This window comes from Halichoerus grypus, chromosome 5 (assembly GCF_964656455.1).
Source record: "Halichoerus grypus chromosome 5, mHalGry1.hap1.1, whole genome shotgun sequence".
Taxonomy (NCBI): domain Eukaryota; kingdom Metazoa; phylum Chordata; class Mammalia; order Carnivora; family Phocidae; genus Halichoerus; species Halichoerus grypus.
The window spans coordinates 77851615-77871021 of record NC_135716.1 but is presented as its reverse complement, the minus strand read 5'-3'; positions in this window follow the sequence as shown (position 1 = coordinate 77871021).

Below are 19407 nucleotides of genomic sequence, written 5' to 3'. Positions count from 1 at the left end.
TTGCTTTCTTTTGTTTTAAGATGCTAGTCCTACTCACTTTCGTTTCCACCTTGAGTACTTCCTTCTTACTGTGGGGCCATGAAACTTTGTCCTCGCTGATCAGTTGTCAGAGATCACAGAAATTAGAAAGCTTGTGCTCTTCATTCTTTTCTACCCTGGACCCATTGTGCTAAAAGAACTTTAAGACTGAGCAAAAGTCATCCTAGTTTCAGCTGCTATGCTGCCCCACTTTTATTTAATTACCTGTGGGTTGTTTTGTTCTCAGGTTTATCATCTACCTCATGTATTCCTTTTGATTCTTTTTTCACAGACACTGATAGCATGCGAGTATTATGACTGTTGGTGGATTTTCTCCATCCACTCGTAGTCTGAGGTTTGTGAGGATATCTTGTCACCTACCTTTTATGTAACTGAAGTCCTGAATTACAGATTCAGGGAAATTTTAAAAGTATTTATACCACCACTACTGCTATCATCCAAATAATACTACCATTCATGTTATTATCTCAAAAGAATCCTTTTGATTTATTTGCAAAGCAGGAGGAGTAGTTTGGATCATGAATAGCCTACATTCTTAATCACCTTCTAAATGGTTGCCTCAATTCCCATGTTCCTTCTTTTTTTCTGTAGTTGCAAATGTGCTTTATACTATTTTATTGTTGTTTTCATTCAAATGTATTTATTCCCGATATTTTTCCTTTTATGAGATCTTTGCTAAGGCTGGCTCAGTCAGTGTGGTTCTAAGATACGAAGTTTGTAAATAGAGCATCCCTGACCTGAGTGGAAATAGTAACCAAAATCTAGAGAATATGTAAAGTAACAAGCAGATGTAAAGAAACATATGAAGAAAAACAGCAAATTTGGCAAACCAGAGAAGGTAAGCTCAAAAAAATCCTCTTAATACCATTGTTTTGCTGGTAGGAAAGAGAACACTAGGATTCAAATTTCTCTTGGGAAATATTTTTTTTGGCTGCCAAGCTTGAGGTGATTTGAAGTCATTTTGAAATTGGCTTCTGTTACATAGCTATCTTCAGGGTGATGGTTACTCCATAAACATCCCACTGACATTTGGCAGATAAATAAGCAGTTTTGTTTAAAAATATTCTCAAGGTTATCTTAAAAAATAGATCTGTGTAGAGTTTAAAAATGATGAAGTATACATATTAAAGCTCACAATTCTTGTGGGTTTTTAAAGAACTCTTTAGTTATCTTTGTCAGAGAATCTACTCCACTCTCAAAAATGTCTGTTTTTTTTAATCTGTGTCCCTCCACTACTAAGCAAGAACCATGTCTTTTTCACTATTTTAAATCATACCCCCAAAATAGGATACAATATAAAATCATCCTATAAAAATCCCAGACTAATGCACCAAACCTGTGTGTAACTTTAATTAATTTGTCTGACAGTATGAAAATGGAAGAGCTCACTTAAAACAAGGAGCTATAATCCAGTCAGTGGTTATAGTGCAATTACCTGCTTTAAAGCCTACTTTGCTTGAGGGAAACTTTTCACTGATTTTCACAAGAGAGTGATGGAAAGGATCAGGCTACAATTGTGCAGTTCTGTGAAGGTTTTAGAATCGTTAATGCCAAGGAAAATACTACTCCATTACTGGTTAAGGAAAATCAATTATTACTGCTACATAGAAGGAGATATGGATTAAATGTGGTTCCTCCCAAACAGAAACTGGTGAAGATGCTAAACAAAAGATTAGCCCATCTGCAAATGTTGAAGGAGATATGGATTGAATGTGGTTCCTCCCAAACAGAAACTGGTGAAGATGCTAAACAAAAGATTAGCCCATCTGCAAATGTTATGCTACTACCTACACAGTTTCTGATTGCACATTGCATCAATAAAATAATTTTAAACATTCTTTCACTATATGTATAACTTCAGATCACCAGTAGAGAATAACTCTGGGCCCAATATACACTATCCATTAACTAGTTCAACATTTGCTATATAGAAAATACATTCATATTTTCAGATTTTCACTTTAATAATTGTGCTTTTTTTCTCTCTTATTTTGTAAGATATAATAAGATCAATATTTTTGTTCCCATGCAAACAAATGAAAAATCTCTTAGTAGAAGAGGTGTCAGAATTTTTGTTCATTTGTACTTATTTTACTCATATAGCCAATTCAAGATTTCTTTGCAAGATACTTTTTTACTCACTTCCATATTCATGAAATTTAGTGTAGATAATTTTGTTAAATTAACCTTAATGTAACCCTGGTACTTTGCTTGTTCTTATGGCCAGTGCTTCTCTTCTCACATGTGAAGATACCAGGCCAATTTTTGTATTAAATGATAGAAAAGCTTACTAACTGCCTTACCTTCAGAATAAAAATAAATAGAAACAGAAGATTTAATATTTTCCTCATATCTTGGTGAAATGTCAATCTGTTGTCCCATTTGTTTATTCTTTTTAAGATTTTTATTTATTTATTGAGAGAGAGAGCATGAGAGGGAGGAGGGTCAGAGGGAGAAGCAGACTCCCTGCTGAGCAGGGAGCCCCATGCAGGACTCCATCCTGCGACTCCAGGATTATGACCTGAGCCGAAGGCAGTCGCTTAACCAACTGAGCCACCCAGGCACCCTCCCATTTGTTTATTTTTGATTATGTTGTTTGTGTTTTAAGTGTCATATCCAAAAAGCACTGCTAAGACCCATATCAAGGAGCTTCATTCCCATCTTTTCTTCCAGGAGTTTCATGGTTTCAGGCCTTAAATTTAAGTCTTTAATCCGTGTTGAGTTAATTTTTGTGAGTCATGTAAGATACGGGTCTAGTTTTATTCTTTTATATGTGAATATCCAATTAGCTCAGCACTATTTGTTGAAAAGACTGTCTTTTCTCCATTTAGTATTCTTGGCCCTCTCATCAAATATTAGTTGACCCTGAATGCTTGGGTTTGTTTCTGGGCTCTCAATTCTGTTCCGTTGACCTATTTGTCTTTTTATATGCCAGTAGCATACTGTATTTTGACGTTAATGACTACAGCTTTATAATGTAGTAAAATCAGAAAGTTTGATGCTTCCTGCTTTATTCTTTCTTGGGATTTCTTTGGCTATTTGGGTTTTTTTGTGATTCTATATAAATCTTAGGATTGTTTTTCCTACTTCTGTAAAAAATGCCACTGTAATCTTGGTAAGGGTTATATTGAATCTATAGATGTATAGTATAGTATAGTATAATATAGTATAGTATAGTATAGACATTTTAATAATATTAATTCTTCCAATCCATTAACAGGATACCATTCCAATTATTTGTATTTTCTTTGATTTCTTTCATCAGTGTCTTATAATTTTCAGAGTAGAGGTCTTTCACCTCCTTACTTAAATTTATTCCTAACCATTTTGTTTTTGATGCTATTGTAAATGGTATCAATTTCTTTATTTCCACCAGAGGACAAATAGTTGCAATCAGGAGTTTTCTTTTTTAATTTTTTTAATACTAAAAGTAAGTATAGTTTTCTGTTTGTGCCAGGTGAACAGCTGTTCTCTCTTCACATTCAGAGTTCAATGAAGTTATTTAATTTATAGTGACATGATCACATGTGGCACAAGGTCAGAGCCAAGACTATATAACACAAACATAGGACAAATGACCCATGTCTCTCCTTTATAGGGCCTTCAAGGGCCATTTTCAAAAAAAATCAGAGTAAAATTCACTTATGTCAACTGTGGAAACTGTAGCTTTAAGCAAAATATTGCTTGCCACATTTTTATGAAGCCAGACAACTTGTTTTTTGTGAGGCAGAAGAAGTTGGGTGACAGGAGAGGAGGGGTAACAAAAAAGTGAGCAAATTATGATCAAGTATTGTTTATAACCTATCCCCTGGTGAAAGAAGAGGTGTGCTTGGGGAAAACAGGATCATGGGAGCCCCTAGTGGGATAGAAACATGTGTATGTATAGAAGTAGGTGAGAGCTGACATAAGGTACCTATGCACAGCGATGCTATGTAATTACACCATCTGTATTTCAGAACACAGGAAATGAAGGAACTGCATGGGGCTCTAACTGCTCAGCTTACAGACACACTGTGTGACATGCAATGAAAAGAAAGAACATGGTTTGTTCTTTTATTAAGAACAGTTAAGAAACATCCTGTGTAACTGCACTGAAAGAAACTGCATGTGCCCAGAATAAATACATTGCCTGATACTCAATTTAGAGAAAAAGCAAGCCTGGAAGATTGCCCTTGTTTAAAAGCTGAACAAAACAGTCCGTTAACCTTGGAATAACCTTAATTCTGGGCCCCAATTCAAAATGTTCACAAAAGCCCTACTTAACCAATGTTAATTATTAAATTTAAAAACCTTACAAAAGAATAATGGTTTTCATTAAGTATATTAATTTAAATGATTTGTCATGTGCATATCTCATTGTGTGTGTGTGTGTTTGTGTGATAAGTGCATTCACTTTTGATCACATAAACATTTCAAAGGCAAAGATATTAGATAGTATACAGATATATTCATTTATAAGTGCTGGCCCACAATTTAGCACAGGTCTTTGAAAGGATATTTATGGCCCACAGTAAAATGAAAAATTTAATTTAATTTAATTTAGCTTAATTTAAAAAGGTTAAACCAAATTTATAACAAAGCTAAATATATTTAACATGCTGACTTTTATTGTGAGATTGTCATTTCAACAATTTTCCAAATACCGATGTATAAAAAGTTGCTTGTGCAAACTGTGGCAAAGGCACACAATATATAGTAATAAAAAAAGATGTAGGAGTCCTCTATGAACTGATATGAGGTGATTCTAGTACATATTGTGATGTCACTAAATTTTAATATGGACTATAAGTTAAGTAATAGTATTTTGTCAATGTTAAATTTTCTTTATTAATTGTGCTATGATTTCTATGATAAATATTCAACATTTTGGGTTATATGTTAATGTAAAATATATGGGATTATTAAATTTGAAATTCATTTTCTCTTTATCCCAAAAATTATAAAGAAATTTAAAAATATATTAAAAACAAATATATACATTTATAGACTAATAATGTTTAGAACTAATAATCCCAATATGAGGAATTTGTGCTAGAGAGAAGACTTTAACTTGAAAAATATTCATAAAGATAAGTTATAGTTGTGAAAAATAGAACCTTTTTACATGTATGAGTATTAGGAAAGGTTAGATAAATTTAATTTTATTTGAGTATTAATTACTTATTAGGACATTGTGAAATATGATTCTAACATATTTGATTCAATTATATGGAAAAAGCAAGATACAATTTGCTTTAAATTGTTTAAAAAGCAAAAGTAATAGGGAAAAAAATGATGAAAGCATGGCAAAATACAAGTAGTTTTCCTTGGAATTTATAAAATACATTTCCATATTTAAAAAAAATTCTCTTAATGAACTTAGAAGGCAATATGTTTTCTGGTTCACTGGGAAACTTTAAGTAAGGTTTTTGAGCAAGAGTTTTCCTTTCTCCTGTTCAGTGACTAATTCCCCCCATCTGCTGCTGAATTTGGTTTACAATTTGTACAGTTTGATATTTGAAAGCACCTCTTCTAAATGTTGTTAGGAAACATTTGTGTGAGATGATGAAGTCCAGTAGTAAGGAGTGTCTCTTTCTCCACCTCCAACAGGATCCTCCTTGTTCCCAGAGCTCAAGGCCAACCGCATACCCTGCTAGGACACCAAAACAGGTGACGTGGGTAGGCAAACAGAACTGCAAATGTTTGCATTTCCATGTCACCAAGGCATTACTTTAACAATGGTTATAACTATAAGAGATGTTCCCACATGCAATTGGGTGATCCAAATAACTACTGCTTTATATCTTGATTTAATTAAGTCCAAAAATTATTCAAAACAAAGATCGTTTTCCCTGTACTAAACCTCGAATTCCTACCTCTCTCTTGTTCAAACATCTCAATTACTTCTGCTGAAAACAATCAAAACTAAAGACAAAAGGAAGTTCCTCATCAAAAATCCAGAATTTTTCATCCAAATAAGAAAGCAACCTGGAACAAATGGAAGGGAGGTAATAATATGGAAAACAAAAGAAAATGAGGTTTATTTTTTTCTGAAGCCCACTTGCCTAACTCCAGCTATGTCTCTGTCTCTCTATCTGTCTCGTGTGTGTATTTGTGTGTGTGTGTGTGTGTGTGTGTGCACTCCAGAGGAGAATTGGTGTGGCCAGGGCTAAACAGGTGGACCAACTTTGGAACCGCCTGCAGTGCCAACAGAAAATTTGTGAATGGGAAGACACTGGGAAAATAATAAAGCAGCTCCTCATTTGAAATCATGCAGGAAAATAAAAGATAAAAAGGCCGCTTCTACCAAATCAGATACAGAGGTGACAAAAGAAATTTCCCAGCTCTGCAGGATGCAATACGGTAAACTCCTAATGTGATGTATTCCAGGTGAAAGGGGCTGTGGTTGACAATTACAGAAATGATTATTTATTGTGGTACCAACTAGGTAATGTGCGGGACAGCAGGGAACAAGGAAAGGCTTGCTTTCACAATAGCCTCTTTCAGTTTTGATTATGGTAGAAAATGGTACCATTTATCTTACCACTTTTAAGAAAGAGACCGGGGTATGGTTCATAGAAACCAAACTAGAAAAGATAACAGTAATTCACTGAGGAATAAGAGAATAGCAAATTTAAAGAGAAATTCAGAGGTGATCAAGCATGTGTACAACGATTATGCATGTATATAAAGTACGATATATTATTTCTCTTAGTATTTACTTCTTGTGGCAACTATAATGCCAATCAGGAGAAATATTTTAATGCAAATTCATAAATGTTTAAATCTAATATTTAACATATAAGTGTTTTAAGTTAAAATGCCACATACTAATCAATTTTGTAGTCAATCACAAGCAGTTTTTCTTTTATATGAAATCTTGAATTTATTATAAACATTTCCTGGCTATCAGAAACATTAATTTTGCATTATATAGATATGTCATATTTCTAAACAGAATTGCACCAGGTAGTGAATACTTTCACAGGAGGGCTCTCTTGCTGACTGAGGCTTACAATTATCTTTCATGTGGAATTTTTCTTTCAGAAATGGCTACTATAAAGAGGACCATAAGAAATTAATTTTCTTGTTTGATATCATTGTTTAACAGTATTTTAAATTTAGACGGGATTTGAACACATCAATTCTGTTTGTATTCCAAAGAAGCAAATAAAAAGTACTTGTAAAAGACAACATTCAGCAAAATTAGATTCTGCATCTGCCACCAGCTCAAGGCAGCATTCTACTGGTGCCCTAATTCATTAAATCCAATTCATTGATTAACACCAAAACACACATCAACCGGCTACTATGGGCCAGGGAGAGTTTTCAGTACAACTGGTCCACTTGATCTCCTCTGTCCTACATCATCAACCTCTCCTTCTGTCTTAGTATTTTCCTAGAAGCCTATAATTAAGTGTGTCCACTCTGAAGCAAATAAAAGAAATAAGCTCACTCCTTGATCTTGACTTATGTCTACTTCCAGTTGCTCTTCTCCTAGTGCATTTCTTCTTCTCAGAAACATAGTCTATCCACTGTCTCTGTGCCTTCACATCACAGTCCCATACAGCTTTCATGACCTTACCACTCTCCTGAAATATATTTTGCAAAAATTGTCAATGGTATTATGAATATCAAATGCAATGGAAATATTCAGTCATGTTATTATTTTTATAATTGTCACAGCTTACTATATCTGTTTTGAACTCTGCACTAGGCTAAATGCTTTATACTCATTACACAATTTGATTTTCACAACATCACTATAAGGCACATGGTTTTAAACATATTTTATTTATGAAGAAATGATGCTTATGGAGAATTCTTAGGGCAGGGAAAGTTTCTGTATGATAATATAATGGTGGATATATGTCATTATAAATTCATCCAAAAACTGTAGAATATACAACACCAAGAGTGAAAGATAATGTAAACTATGGATTTTGGATTATTATCATGTGTTAGTGTAGTTTCATTAGTTGGAACAAATGTACACTCTGGTGAAGGATGTTGATTATGGGGGAGACTATGCATATGTGGGAGCAGAGAGTATATAAAAATCTCTGTACTTTTCCCTCAGTTTTTCTGTCAACCTAAAACTGCTCTCAAAAATAAAGTTTATATAAAAAAAATAATGCCCACAAACCCCAGTAACTTATTCAATGATGACAGCAATTCATGACTGAGCTGAGATCTGGACCCAAGTGTGACAGATTTCAAGGGTCATTTCTTTTCTTTCTTTCTTTTTTTTTTTTTTGTCATTTCTTAACCTGTACACTACTTTTCTTACACAGAGTCAAACTGTGTTTTGAAGCTTTGTGCCCTGCCAGCTTCATGAATTCCACTCTCTTCTGAAACTTACCCTAGCTCTCCTTATTTTCCATGCTCCTAAAAATGAATTCTTTTGCATGTTGCCACATAAAGAGGGAGGGAAAGAGGCCAATCCTCAGTTCCCTTTTTTTGCATGCTAAAAATTCTCCAGTGGAGGTTTCCTCAAGTGTGATTATCCAGATTTTAGCTACAGATGTAAGTTTTTTTTTTACCTTCCAACCACCTGTAGGACATATCAGCTTGAATATCCTGGGATAGCTCACACCCTGCAGGGCCACAGTAGAACTCATCTTTTCTCTCTAACACACTTCCGGTATTCTGAAATCTCATTTGTTGGATCATGAACCTGACATTATCATGGCTTTCACTCCCAACTGCCAACTAAGTGCCAAGTTCTGATGAATTTACTTGTTATACTTACCTTGACTCTGCATTGTACTCTTCTTGCTACAAACCCTAAATAATTTTCATGCCTTCATCCTGTCTTCCCTGGATAGCTCCAGTCATTTCTTTATTGTCTTTTTGCCTCAAAAATGTCCCTTTAAACCAATCCTACAAAAATTCCCATAGACAAATAAATTAGACATTCGCCTACAATCCTGCCCTGCTTAAACCTTTAAAAAGTGGCCCACCATCCCTCAGACACACAGGCTGGTGATACCACCACAGTACAACACTCCAGTCTCATTGCATGCACCCCTATGTTTGATCTGGATATTGTTAAACAGTTTCTACACAGACAGCCTGGTATGTTTTGATTCTGTGCTTTTGCTTATGCATTTCAATCCACTCCAATAGTCAAGTAAGAGGTAGAAACACTTTAAGCATAAAATACATATTTATTGAAATGAATAGGGTGTGAAGTAGGTCTTTACCTCATGATTTATAACACCAAGTAATCTATTTGAGAAATTCCTGGGAATTATTATTTTGATAGAGGCTAATAAATAACCTGTAAAATAGACTTTCTTGGCCTAATAATTTGGGAAATCTGGAATAAAGTTAAATATATGAATTTCATAAAGGATTTTCTAAGGTCATTGATATACTGGTTTCTTGTGATTCTCTAAAACAATGAGAATAAATAGATTTCAATATGATTATTACATAAAATAGGGTGCAATAAACTGGAACTCCAACAATGTTGTAGTGCTCTAAAAAGGTCTAAAGTCTTATACAGATTTCTAAGCAGACTTTCTAATAACTTGGAAATTAGGCCAAGTAATAACCCTATGATGGCCTCTAAGTGTTCAAGTGAAAGCAAGAGTCACATATTTTTCACTTTAAATCAAAAGCCTGAAATGATCAAGCTTATGGAGAAAGGCACATTGAAAGTTGAGATTGGCCAAAAGCTAGGCCTCTTGCACCAGTTAGCCAAGTAGTCAATGGAAAGGAAAAGTTCCTGAAGGAAATCAAAAGTGCCACTCCAGTGAACACACGAATGATAAGAAACTGAAACAGCTTTATTGCTGATATGGAGAGAGTTTTAGGGTTCTAGATATTGTTGTGCCTCAGGGAATAGGGAGGCCTGAGGACAGGGGGAGAGATGAGGGAAAGACCAGTGGGTACCGCAGTCAGAACACATGCAACATACCAATTAAGTTTGCTATCTTAAAATGGCACGGTTTGTAGCACTCCAAAACAATTGCAACGGTAGCATCCCAAATCACTGATCACAGATCACCATAACAAAAATAATAATAATGAAAAAGTTAGAACTATTGCAAGACTTACTGAAATGTGACACAGATACACAAAGTGAGAAAATACCGGAAAAATGGAACTGATAGACATGCTTGATGCAGGGTTGTTACAAACCTTCAATTTGTAAAAAACACAGTATCTTTGAGGTGCAATAAAGTGAAAGTGTAATAAAATAAGATAAGCTTGTAAAAGGATATCTCCAGTAAGAGGAGAATTATGGAACAATCAATATGTTAGAGAGAAATTATTGATTTTCCATGGTAAAACTATATTTCTAAAATCAGTTTAAAGAAAGATAAGCAACACAATTAAAAAATGGAAAATCCCTGAAGGGCAATTCCATGGAAAAGAAGCCATATGGTCAGTCAACATGAGCAAAGCTGTTCAACCTCACACTTGGAGGGACATGTGAAGGAACATTTCCCACATTTCTGAGTCTTGGATAAATATTTGTTAAGAAATTATGTTGGTGGGGGAAGATAAGCAGTGCACCACACTTTTTTTTCTTTCAGAATACAAATTATTGGCCCAAACTCTATATCCCATCATTGTTAGAATACATAAATTTCCAAATATTAATTTGATAAGATTATATGCAACAATTAAAACAGGCAAACCAAATATGGATATAATAGTATTCGGGTTAAAAATGAAGAAAATAAATACATTTGTTTGTTTATAAAATTCATAAAGAAATTCAAAATTAAAATATAAAAATATATTTAAAATAAAATTTTATTTAAAAATTTACATATTTATAAAATAAATAAAAATATATTTTTAAATCTTCTATTTAGTGTATACTAATGTAATCTCTGATACTATTTATGGATATTATAAAAGATGCCAAAAATAGCAAAATAAGGAAATTCTTCTCTTTCTATTTCTCCTTTCTTAGAGACAGTCACTAACATAAATTTAGTGTGGATCTAGTCAATGTTTTTAGTACATGCATGTGTAAATTTGAGTGTGTTGTGTGCATTTACCCTGCCCTTTGTCCCTCTAACAAATTCCACTGGAGCTTTTCTTGAGTTTAAATCAATTCTCCAGAATAACTGCTCTTTCCTCTTCCATCCACACCCTTGCCTTAATCTCTCTTTCACAATTATTTTCAAACACAAGGAACATATCAGCGAAAATGAACAGCATCAAGTAAAAACTGATAACTAAAATTGTCTGTGGTAGAATTCACTGAGTCAAAATTGAAAGGAGATTAAATTTAGATCTTGAAAAAATTTAGGATTGCAAAATTTGCTCATGGAAAGTTGGGTTTGGTAGACGTAATGGCCACAATAGTACATTAACACTGACTGAAGCCATGCCTTATAAATTTTTATCCAGAAAATGAAATCTGACCTTGTGAAAGTATTTGTTTAAATTATTCAATATTAAAAGATTGATCAAGATGAAACTAATTTTAGTATAATAAAAATTCACATGCTTTTAGGAAATTGATCAAGCAATTAGGTAGCTTGAGAAAATAACATAATACTGTGTGAATATAAATAAAATTCTAATGAAATGCTTTATGTACAATGGCCTTGAATGTTAGAGGATCATAACTTTCTGTCCTAAACAAGTCTCCTCCACAAACTTGATTTGCATCTATATTCCCTTTCCACATGAACCCCACAGCCGTGATTTAAAATTTTTCCTGGCAATTCCAATTCTGATCCCACCACATTATAGTGATTCCAGTCATGTATTCAACATTTCCTTCTTTCTGATCCCAATGGTATAGCTAGTTCCCTATTTTTAAGATCTTATAATGATATAGTACATGCCCCAGTTAATGAACCAATATTAATATTTAGTAGTCCTGTCTGAACAGCCTCCTTTTGGCTTATGAGTTCTTTCAAGCTTTCCTTGTTTTCATTACCATGAAAGTATTTGTCTGTTATTTTCTGGCAATAAGACTGGGTTTATGGGCTTTAGGGAGGAAAACCAGAGAGGTAAAGTGCCCTTTTCATCACACATCAAAGGAAAATACTGTCAACATGATTTATAACTGTTGATGTTGACCCTGGTCACTTGGCAAGAATAGCATTTGTCAGATTTCTCCACTTTGAAAAGTGTAGAGACATCCTAGCAACTTTAGTCCCCAGGAGTTTCTCACTTTTACACTTATCCATACTCAGCCTCTGTCAATTAGACAAAATTACCATTTAAGTATTCCTATTCCTTTATGGTTATGGCAGCTTCTGCTCCAGGTAAGCAAATCTTGGCTATGACTCTGGATTTCCTGCCTTTCCCAATTTTGGGGCAGTTGTTTGCTTGGCAACTCAATTCTTGGATGGGTCTAGAAAAAAAATTGATTTTCATTTTGCTCTGCTTTTTCTATCGTATGGACATGAGTAATGACTTCTAAGCTCACTGCATTCTTTCTTTTTTTTTTTAAATATTTTATTTATTTATTTGAGAGAGAATGAGATAGAGAGAGAGCATGAGAGCGGGGAGGATCAGAGGGAGAAGCAGACTCCCTGCTGAGCAGGGAGCCCGATGTGGGACTTGATTCCAGGACTCTAGGATCATGACCTGAGCCAAAGGCCGTCGCTTAACCAACTGAGCCACCCAGCCGCCCCTCACTGCATTCTTTCTTAAATGTACCTCTCATGATTCAAAAATGAGGCTAGGGTTGAGAATCATCACTTTATATTCTTGAAATATTTACCTTTATAAATTCAAGGATCTGTTCACATAATTTCAGTTCTCAAATATCTCTGATGATTCTTCCTTATGTATGAAAGCAATTCCAAATTATGTAACCAGGAATAAAAGAGTTCCCAAATTTGCTTCTAACCTCCTTTCTCCAGCTTCATCTTTTTCTATTTAAGGTTCACAGAATCTTATTTTCTAGACAAATTTACAATGTACTCTTTAAATTTACAATGAACATACTCATCACTTCCCTTATGTACCTTCCAAATTTCTATTAACCATAAAAGGCTTAACTGAAATATTACTACCTCTATCAAGTCCTCCTTAAATTCACAGACAACTCAGTTTCTCATTCCTGTCCATTTCCTTAATACTATTTCTCTTATATGGCATGATTTACACCAGCTAAATAAATAAATATTAAATTACCCAATATTCAACATAGGAATAATTAAAATGTTAACTTATTCATATATTTTCTTCTAAAACAGACAACCTTCTTTGGCGTGGGAGGAGAGAATATCTGTTCCCTTCAATGATTGTACAGTACAGTGTCCATCGTCCACTAAATAAGTGTTTATTATACATATTTGAAAAAGTTGAATAATTAAATTCAACACAGACTTTATTATCAAAAATTGCTAACATTTATGCATTAATGTATTTAATACAGCCACAAAAACTTAAGCCAAAGCCATCAATGAATTTAATTGCTTTTCCCCTTTTTATTTCCTTGACCACTTAGCTTACAGACATATTTGCCTTCATAAACTTCTCATAAAAGATTCAAGGTACTCAAAGTTAAGGATTATTACATTGAAGGATTATCAAATTGAATAAAACACAGTGATCTTACTCAAAGTAGAAAATAATGATTCATTTTATGATTAAAAACAAAATGTCTGATTCTCTTTTTAATATATAAAATAACTTGAAAATTAAATGTTTATTAAAGGATCATGTGTCATGGAAAAATATACGTTTTTTTTTTTCAATTGTTGACCTTATAAGGCTCTTAATGCTTTTGTCAAATAGTGTGAGCACCTAATATTCCCTCATCTAGGAACTCCTTAATCACCAAACACTGCAAACTAAACTCTGTTACTTGCCTCTGCCCATGATGACAGTAGAATTTTCAGATCTGTGATAGGACTGCCCATTGCAGGTGCTGCCTGTGTGTGTGTGTGTGTGTGTGTGTGTGTGTGTGTGTGTGTGTGTGTGTGTGTTGGGGCAACACTGAATACTATGTCTGAATGACCTGCTCTATTGTTGCTTCATTTGATATAAATGTATTTTCTTTCTTTCCACCTCATTTTGCTCTTGGATCTTAATTCCACAATGTAAAAAATGAAGTCACTGAGTACTGAGTCAATGTTTAGCCACTGGAACATTCAGCTGCTTTCCAAGAAACACAGGCAATAAAATTTATTGCAATGATTTGTAACTACTTTATAATAATTTTAATTCCGTGCTTTCATTGAATAACCTCGTAAGGAGGCAGTCATATAATCCACTGTAAGAACAAGGTGGAATGTCTGAGAGGCTGAAGATTTACTGAGCATTTAGTCTCTGTTGAACAGGTGAAAGGTCATAGCCATTATAACAATATTTAGTATCTAATGAAACTGGTTATCTACTGCTTTCATTTATTAGCCAGGTCATAAGTTCAAGCACTAAAGTCAAATAAAAGTTATATCTCTTTCAAACAAAGGTACACTGCCAACATCTTCAACCGGAGTATAATAAAACTTCCCAGCATATAACTGACAGGAACACCTTTTAGTATCATATTTACAGCAGCGCATAATCAAAGCTAATAAAAAAATCATTTAAGGCAGCCAAACAAGAAGCTAGCAATATTGTGAACATTTTTAACACATTAATTTACAATTAACAGGAAAAAAATGCTCAACACCTAACATGTGTCTTTCAGTGCTTTATTAGAAATAATTTCATTCCCTCATAAATTTAAACATTAACTCTGAGTTCAATTGATTTTAAAGCTGTGATATGTGATTCTCATTTTTATCCTTATAGATTTCTCTCTCTCTAAAGTCCTCTGAAACTATAGGGCTATACTTTTTAATTATAAATTCCTTCTTTTTCACTGCAAATAATTTAGGAATATTGTCATTTTCTATGCAACTCTCATCAAAACAATGACACTTTCTTAGAATTAAGATGAGTCATTTTTTTTCTCTACTTGGCAAAAAAATAACACATATTTCTGATTCCCAGCCATACTGAAGTCTGTCATATAAACTAAGCCCTTATAATGCAGAACTCACTGTACACAGGACAGACTACAGTGAACAGTCAGAGAGAGGCAGGGAGCGTACAAAATGTGAACTGGTACTTTTGTTAAAGAATATTTAAAGGTCAAAGCCCTGTTCTTTCATTATGAGTGTGCTCAGGGGAAATAACACTGTGTTCATTCTCCCCAGTGTCTGACGTGTTCCCTGACAATAAGTCAATAGGCGTCAGAAGTCTGTTAACTATTTCAGGCTTTTTGGGAGCAATTTAACATTTTACAGTGTTTTATATTACATTTCAATAATGTAATACCCTGGTGTACTTCATGGTTAATAGGTTTACTTTAAAAGCTGATGAAATGCACTAGATTTATGAGATCATTGCAGACAAAATTTGTATCTCAATAGTTTCTCCTGGTTTGCTGAGAAGTCTGCCAGAGCATTTCAAAATCTATAAAACTGCTGCTATGTTTCACTTTTTCATCCAAGGGATGCCAGTGACGTGACAAGGATCAAATTTTGAAAATAAGCATAGAACATTTGCTAAGCTGTAAGTTTTCTTGGGCTTTTATCTTGCATATTAACCTTAAATCTGGTTATTAAAGATATACACACATATACACGTTTTCTTTAGGTTAAAAATTGGAAATAGTTTTTGCAAACTGCAATCTGCTAGGGGCTAGCAGGTTATCAGAAGTCTCTCTTTTTCACCAAAAACAAAACAAGACAAAAACGAAAAAATCCAGCATGTTCATTTCAGCCAAAAAATAGTACAATAAATGTAAAACTAGTACTTTCAATTGCCATTACAACTATAGATACCTGAAAAAATATGATGCTTTAAAACAGTAAATAGAGTCAAAACCACTTAATTTTTATCCAAAGATAGCATATCACTTCTGCGTTTTGCCCAAAATTGTTAACCTTTTTGAGCCATGGATCCTCATATAAAAACGAATTAATTAAAAAAAAAAAAGAATGAATCAATCTCACAGAATTGTAAATCTAAATAAAATGATGTATATAAAATGTTAACAAAATCGTAGTTACATAGAAGAATTCAATAAACAGTTGTTTCACATGTGGTCATATGGATGATATATACTCTGAATCCCTGAATATCTGCAAATATCCCTTTAATTCCAGCAGGCCAAATACCTTGCTTGTATATATCAATTCTTTTTTTAATTTCAATCCTTTATTCTCAGTCCTTAATTTCAGTCCTTAATTTCAGTCCTTTTAAACACTGATACCAGTCTTTTTTTTTTTTCTTTAATAGATAGTATGTTCTTCCTAAGATTACCTGCAGAATTTTATTCTTATTTTTGAAATGTAGGAATTTAAGAACATTTGGGAACCATCCCTGCTATGCATGGTATGTTTGCCTTCTAATTAATCTACCCTAGAACTTGAACTCTTTGGGATATGAATTGCATGTCTTTCTTCAGCTTAGGAACACTATATTTTATTATTGATTTAATAAATTCCATTATCTATCAGTCCTTTTTATATCTCTAAATATCTTACTTACATATAAGATCTAAGTCTATCATCTTATCTTCTTTGTGAATTTTCTATTGTATTTTTGCCCTGGGCTTAGAAGTATGTTTTCCTTTCCATCTTCTAAGACATTAATTTGCATGTAAATAGTAACCATTGAGAATACCTACTGAATTTCACATTTAAAAATTTAATATTTAGATCTGATGAGCACTGGGTGTTATATGTGATTAATGAATTATTGAACACAGTGTCAAAAACTAATGATGTACTATATGTTGGCTAGTTGAAATAAATAATTAATAAATATTAAAAATCTAAGATTCAGTTATATTTTTTTAAATGCTGTGCTTAGATATCAAGTATTTCCCTTATGTTATTCAATTTTAAAGTTATTGTTCAAGTTACATCTCATCAAGAAACCATATTTTTTTGGTTTTGGACATCTATTGTGTTTGATCTTCTACCTAGTTTCTAGATTCCCTTAGATATGCTGTTAGTCAATTTGTTTTTTGTTTTGTATGCCCACTAGTGATTGGAGTAAATTATTAGGGCACCACACCAGCAATCTAAAATGTGAGTGAAGATAAAGAATTATGTGTTAAACTGGATGCTCTGAGAAGCAGGTGTCAACACGAGACACTAGATGTGAAAAGATTTATCAGGGGAAATGCTTGTGAGGGAAATGGTGGATGAGCCAGAGAAGGGTTGTTTAGCTGACTGACAGTGATGCAGATCTGGATTCTGTTAGACACTGGGAAGGGAGGACAGTTGGATAGATGATTTTTTAGAAAAAACAAAACAAAAACTGTGGTGCAGGTTTAAGAACGTTTGGTAAGGCCAATGCAAACCCCTCAGGCCAAAGTTTCCCATTAGAGACTGTCTCCTGGGAACCAGCCTGCCTTAGTATCCCTGCTACAATTAGCCTTTGACTTGGAGCAGCCCATGAGAGTTGGCCTCTGCAAGGAACCATGGTGATGAATTTCAGGGTATAGGAGCTAGGGGCATTAGTCAATTGTGCTTCCCAAGGTAGAAATTCTGAGAGGTATCTTTTCATTATTTACACAAATTATCCTCCTCTCAAATTATATTCCCAGTTAGCTTTGCTGAGCCAATTCTCTGATCTCCTTAAACACTCAGTTGTCTGTTCATCTTCACTTAAACTTCCAGGGGCCAGGAAAACCCATTACAGTTGTCTAGTCTTAATGCTGGTCTTACCTCTAGAGAACTGTGGATCTACACTGGGTTCTTCCAGAGCCACAGGCTCACTAACAACCAACTGCTGCTATTATGTGTCCTTGCAGACATTGGAGTTATGGTTAGTGAAAATAAGTATGTATTCATGTTCTCACCTTAGAAATTCTAATGACAAATTTCATGGTATGTTACTTTCTGCTCTTTTAAAATATGAAATTCTTGAAGGTGAGAATTGTCTTACTGCTGATTAAATTGCTAACATCTATCACAATGCTTCCATGTCAACGTTGTTAAAGGCAGAATTAGTTATTTGTATGCTGTAATTGTGGTCTAGGTTTACTTTACTGAACATATATCCTGGTAGTTTTATTTTGGTGCTTCTATTTTTTTTTCTATGGTTTAATCAGTGACTGTTTTACAATCCCATATGCTCAGTAATTTATAGTACAAAAAACCACTGTCCATAAATTGTACAGTGCATTAGGAAAGCTTCAGGACAATGTTATACTATTTATTTGACTTGAAAAACAATAATCTGTACTTTCATCATAGAAAAAATTTACTATTGCTTATAAAAAGTTGACGCTTAAAATTATACAGCTTCCCTTTCTAAATAAACTCTCTGCAAATACCACCACCTTATTATATAACAATTATTATCCTTATCAGCTGTGGGAAATTTCATCCATATAAAAATCAGTTATTTCAAAATAGAGTTCAGTTATGCCAGAGCAGAACAGTACCTTGAGTTACTTTACTATACCATGTAAAAGGAACAAACTGCTAATTCATAATGTTTTAAAAAATAAGAATATGAGAAACCTCAAAATAATTTAGTGTTCTAAAATTACTCTGAAAATTTCTTGATTATGTTTTGTCTCAATTTTTCCAGTGGTAATGGGACCAATGGCACTCCACCAGGAAAACAGGAGTAACTATAATCCTCCTTTATGTTGTGAGATGCTCCGAAGGAGAAAACATTTTGCTCTAACCCTCATATGGCCTTAGCTCACAAGTATTCTTCACCAGGCCTCTTGCTAAACTCAAATTTTCTAACCACCACTTCTAAGTCATAAGAACAATGACTCTCCCTTTGAAGAATCATGTTTGAACACTATCCCTTAAACTAGCTAAACTTCAGCTGACTCTTCTTGCTAAAGCACTATAAGGTTTCCTTTCTTTCCCGGGTAGTACACCCTGTTGGAGTGGTTTTCATGCTGAAGTATGCCTACTGGTGATCTGGTTGACTTCTCTGACATTATTTAGTGACATGACTCAGAACAGGTTTTGACCTTTTGTTACTCCACTGCATCCCCTTTAACAAGGGTAGAATACTCTGGGGATGCTTCTCAGAGTCCTAGTATTTAGACAGCTAAGTCATGCTCCTAACATAATCTCTGCTTCTGTGCATTGAGTGCCATAGGTTTTTCCCTCCTGTCTTTGAATAAGATTTTATTTATTTATTTATTTATTTATTTATTTATTTATTTATTTATTATTTATTTATTTATTTTACTCAGCAATATAACCAGTGAGGTGGAATTGTAGTGCTGAGATTTTGGAGGCCTGATTATCTGTATTGTTTGCTCCCAACTTTATAGTATGAGTAATAGAAAGCTTAATGATGAATTTCTGAGTTATTGTCTGGCTTCTTACATGTATAATTATTATTGTGTCATTAGCACCAGACATTTGAAGTTCTGGCAAAACATATTTTATATTATTATTATTTTTTAATCCCCATCAA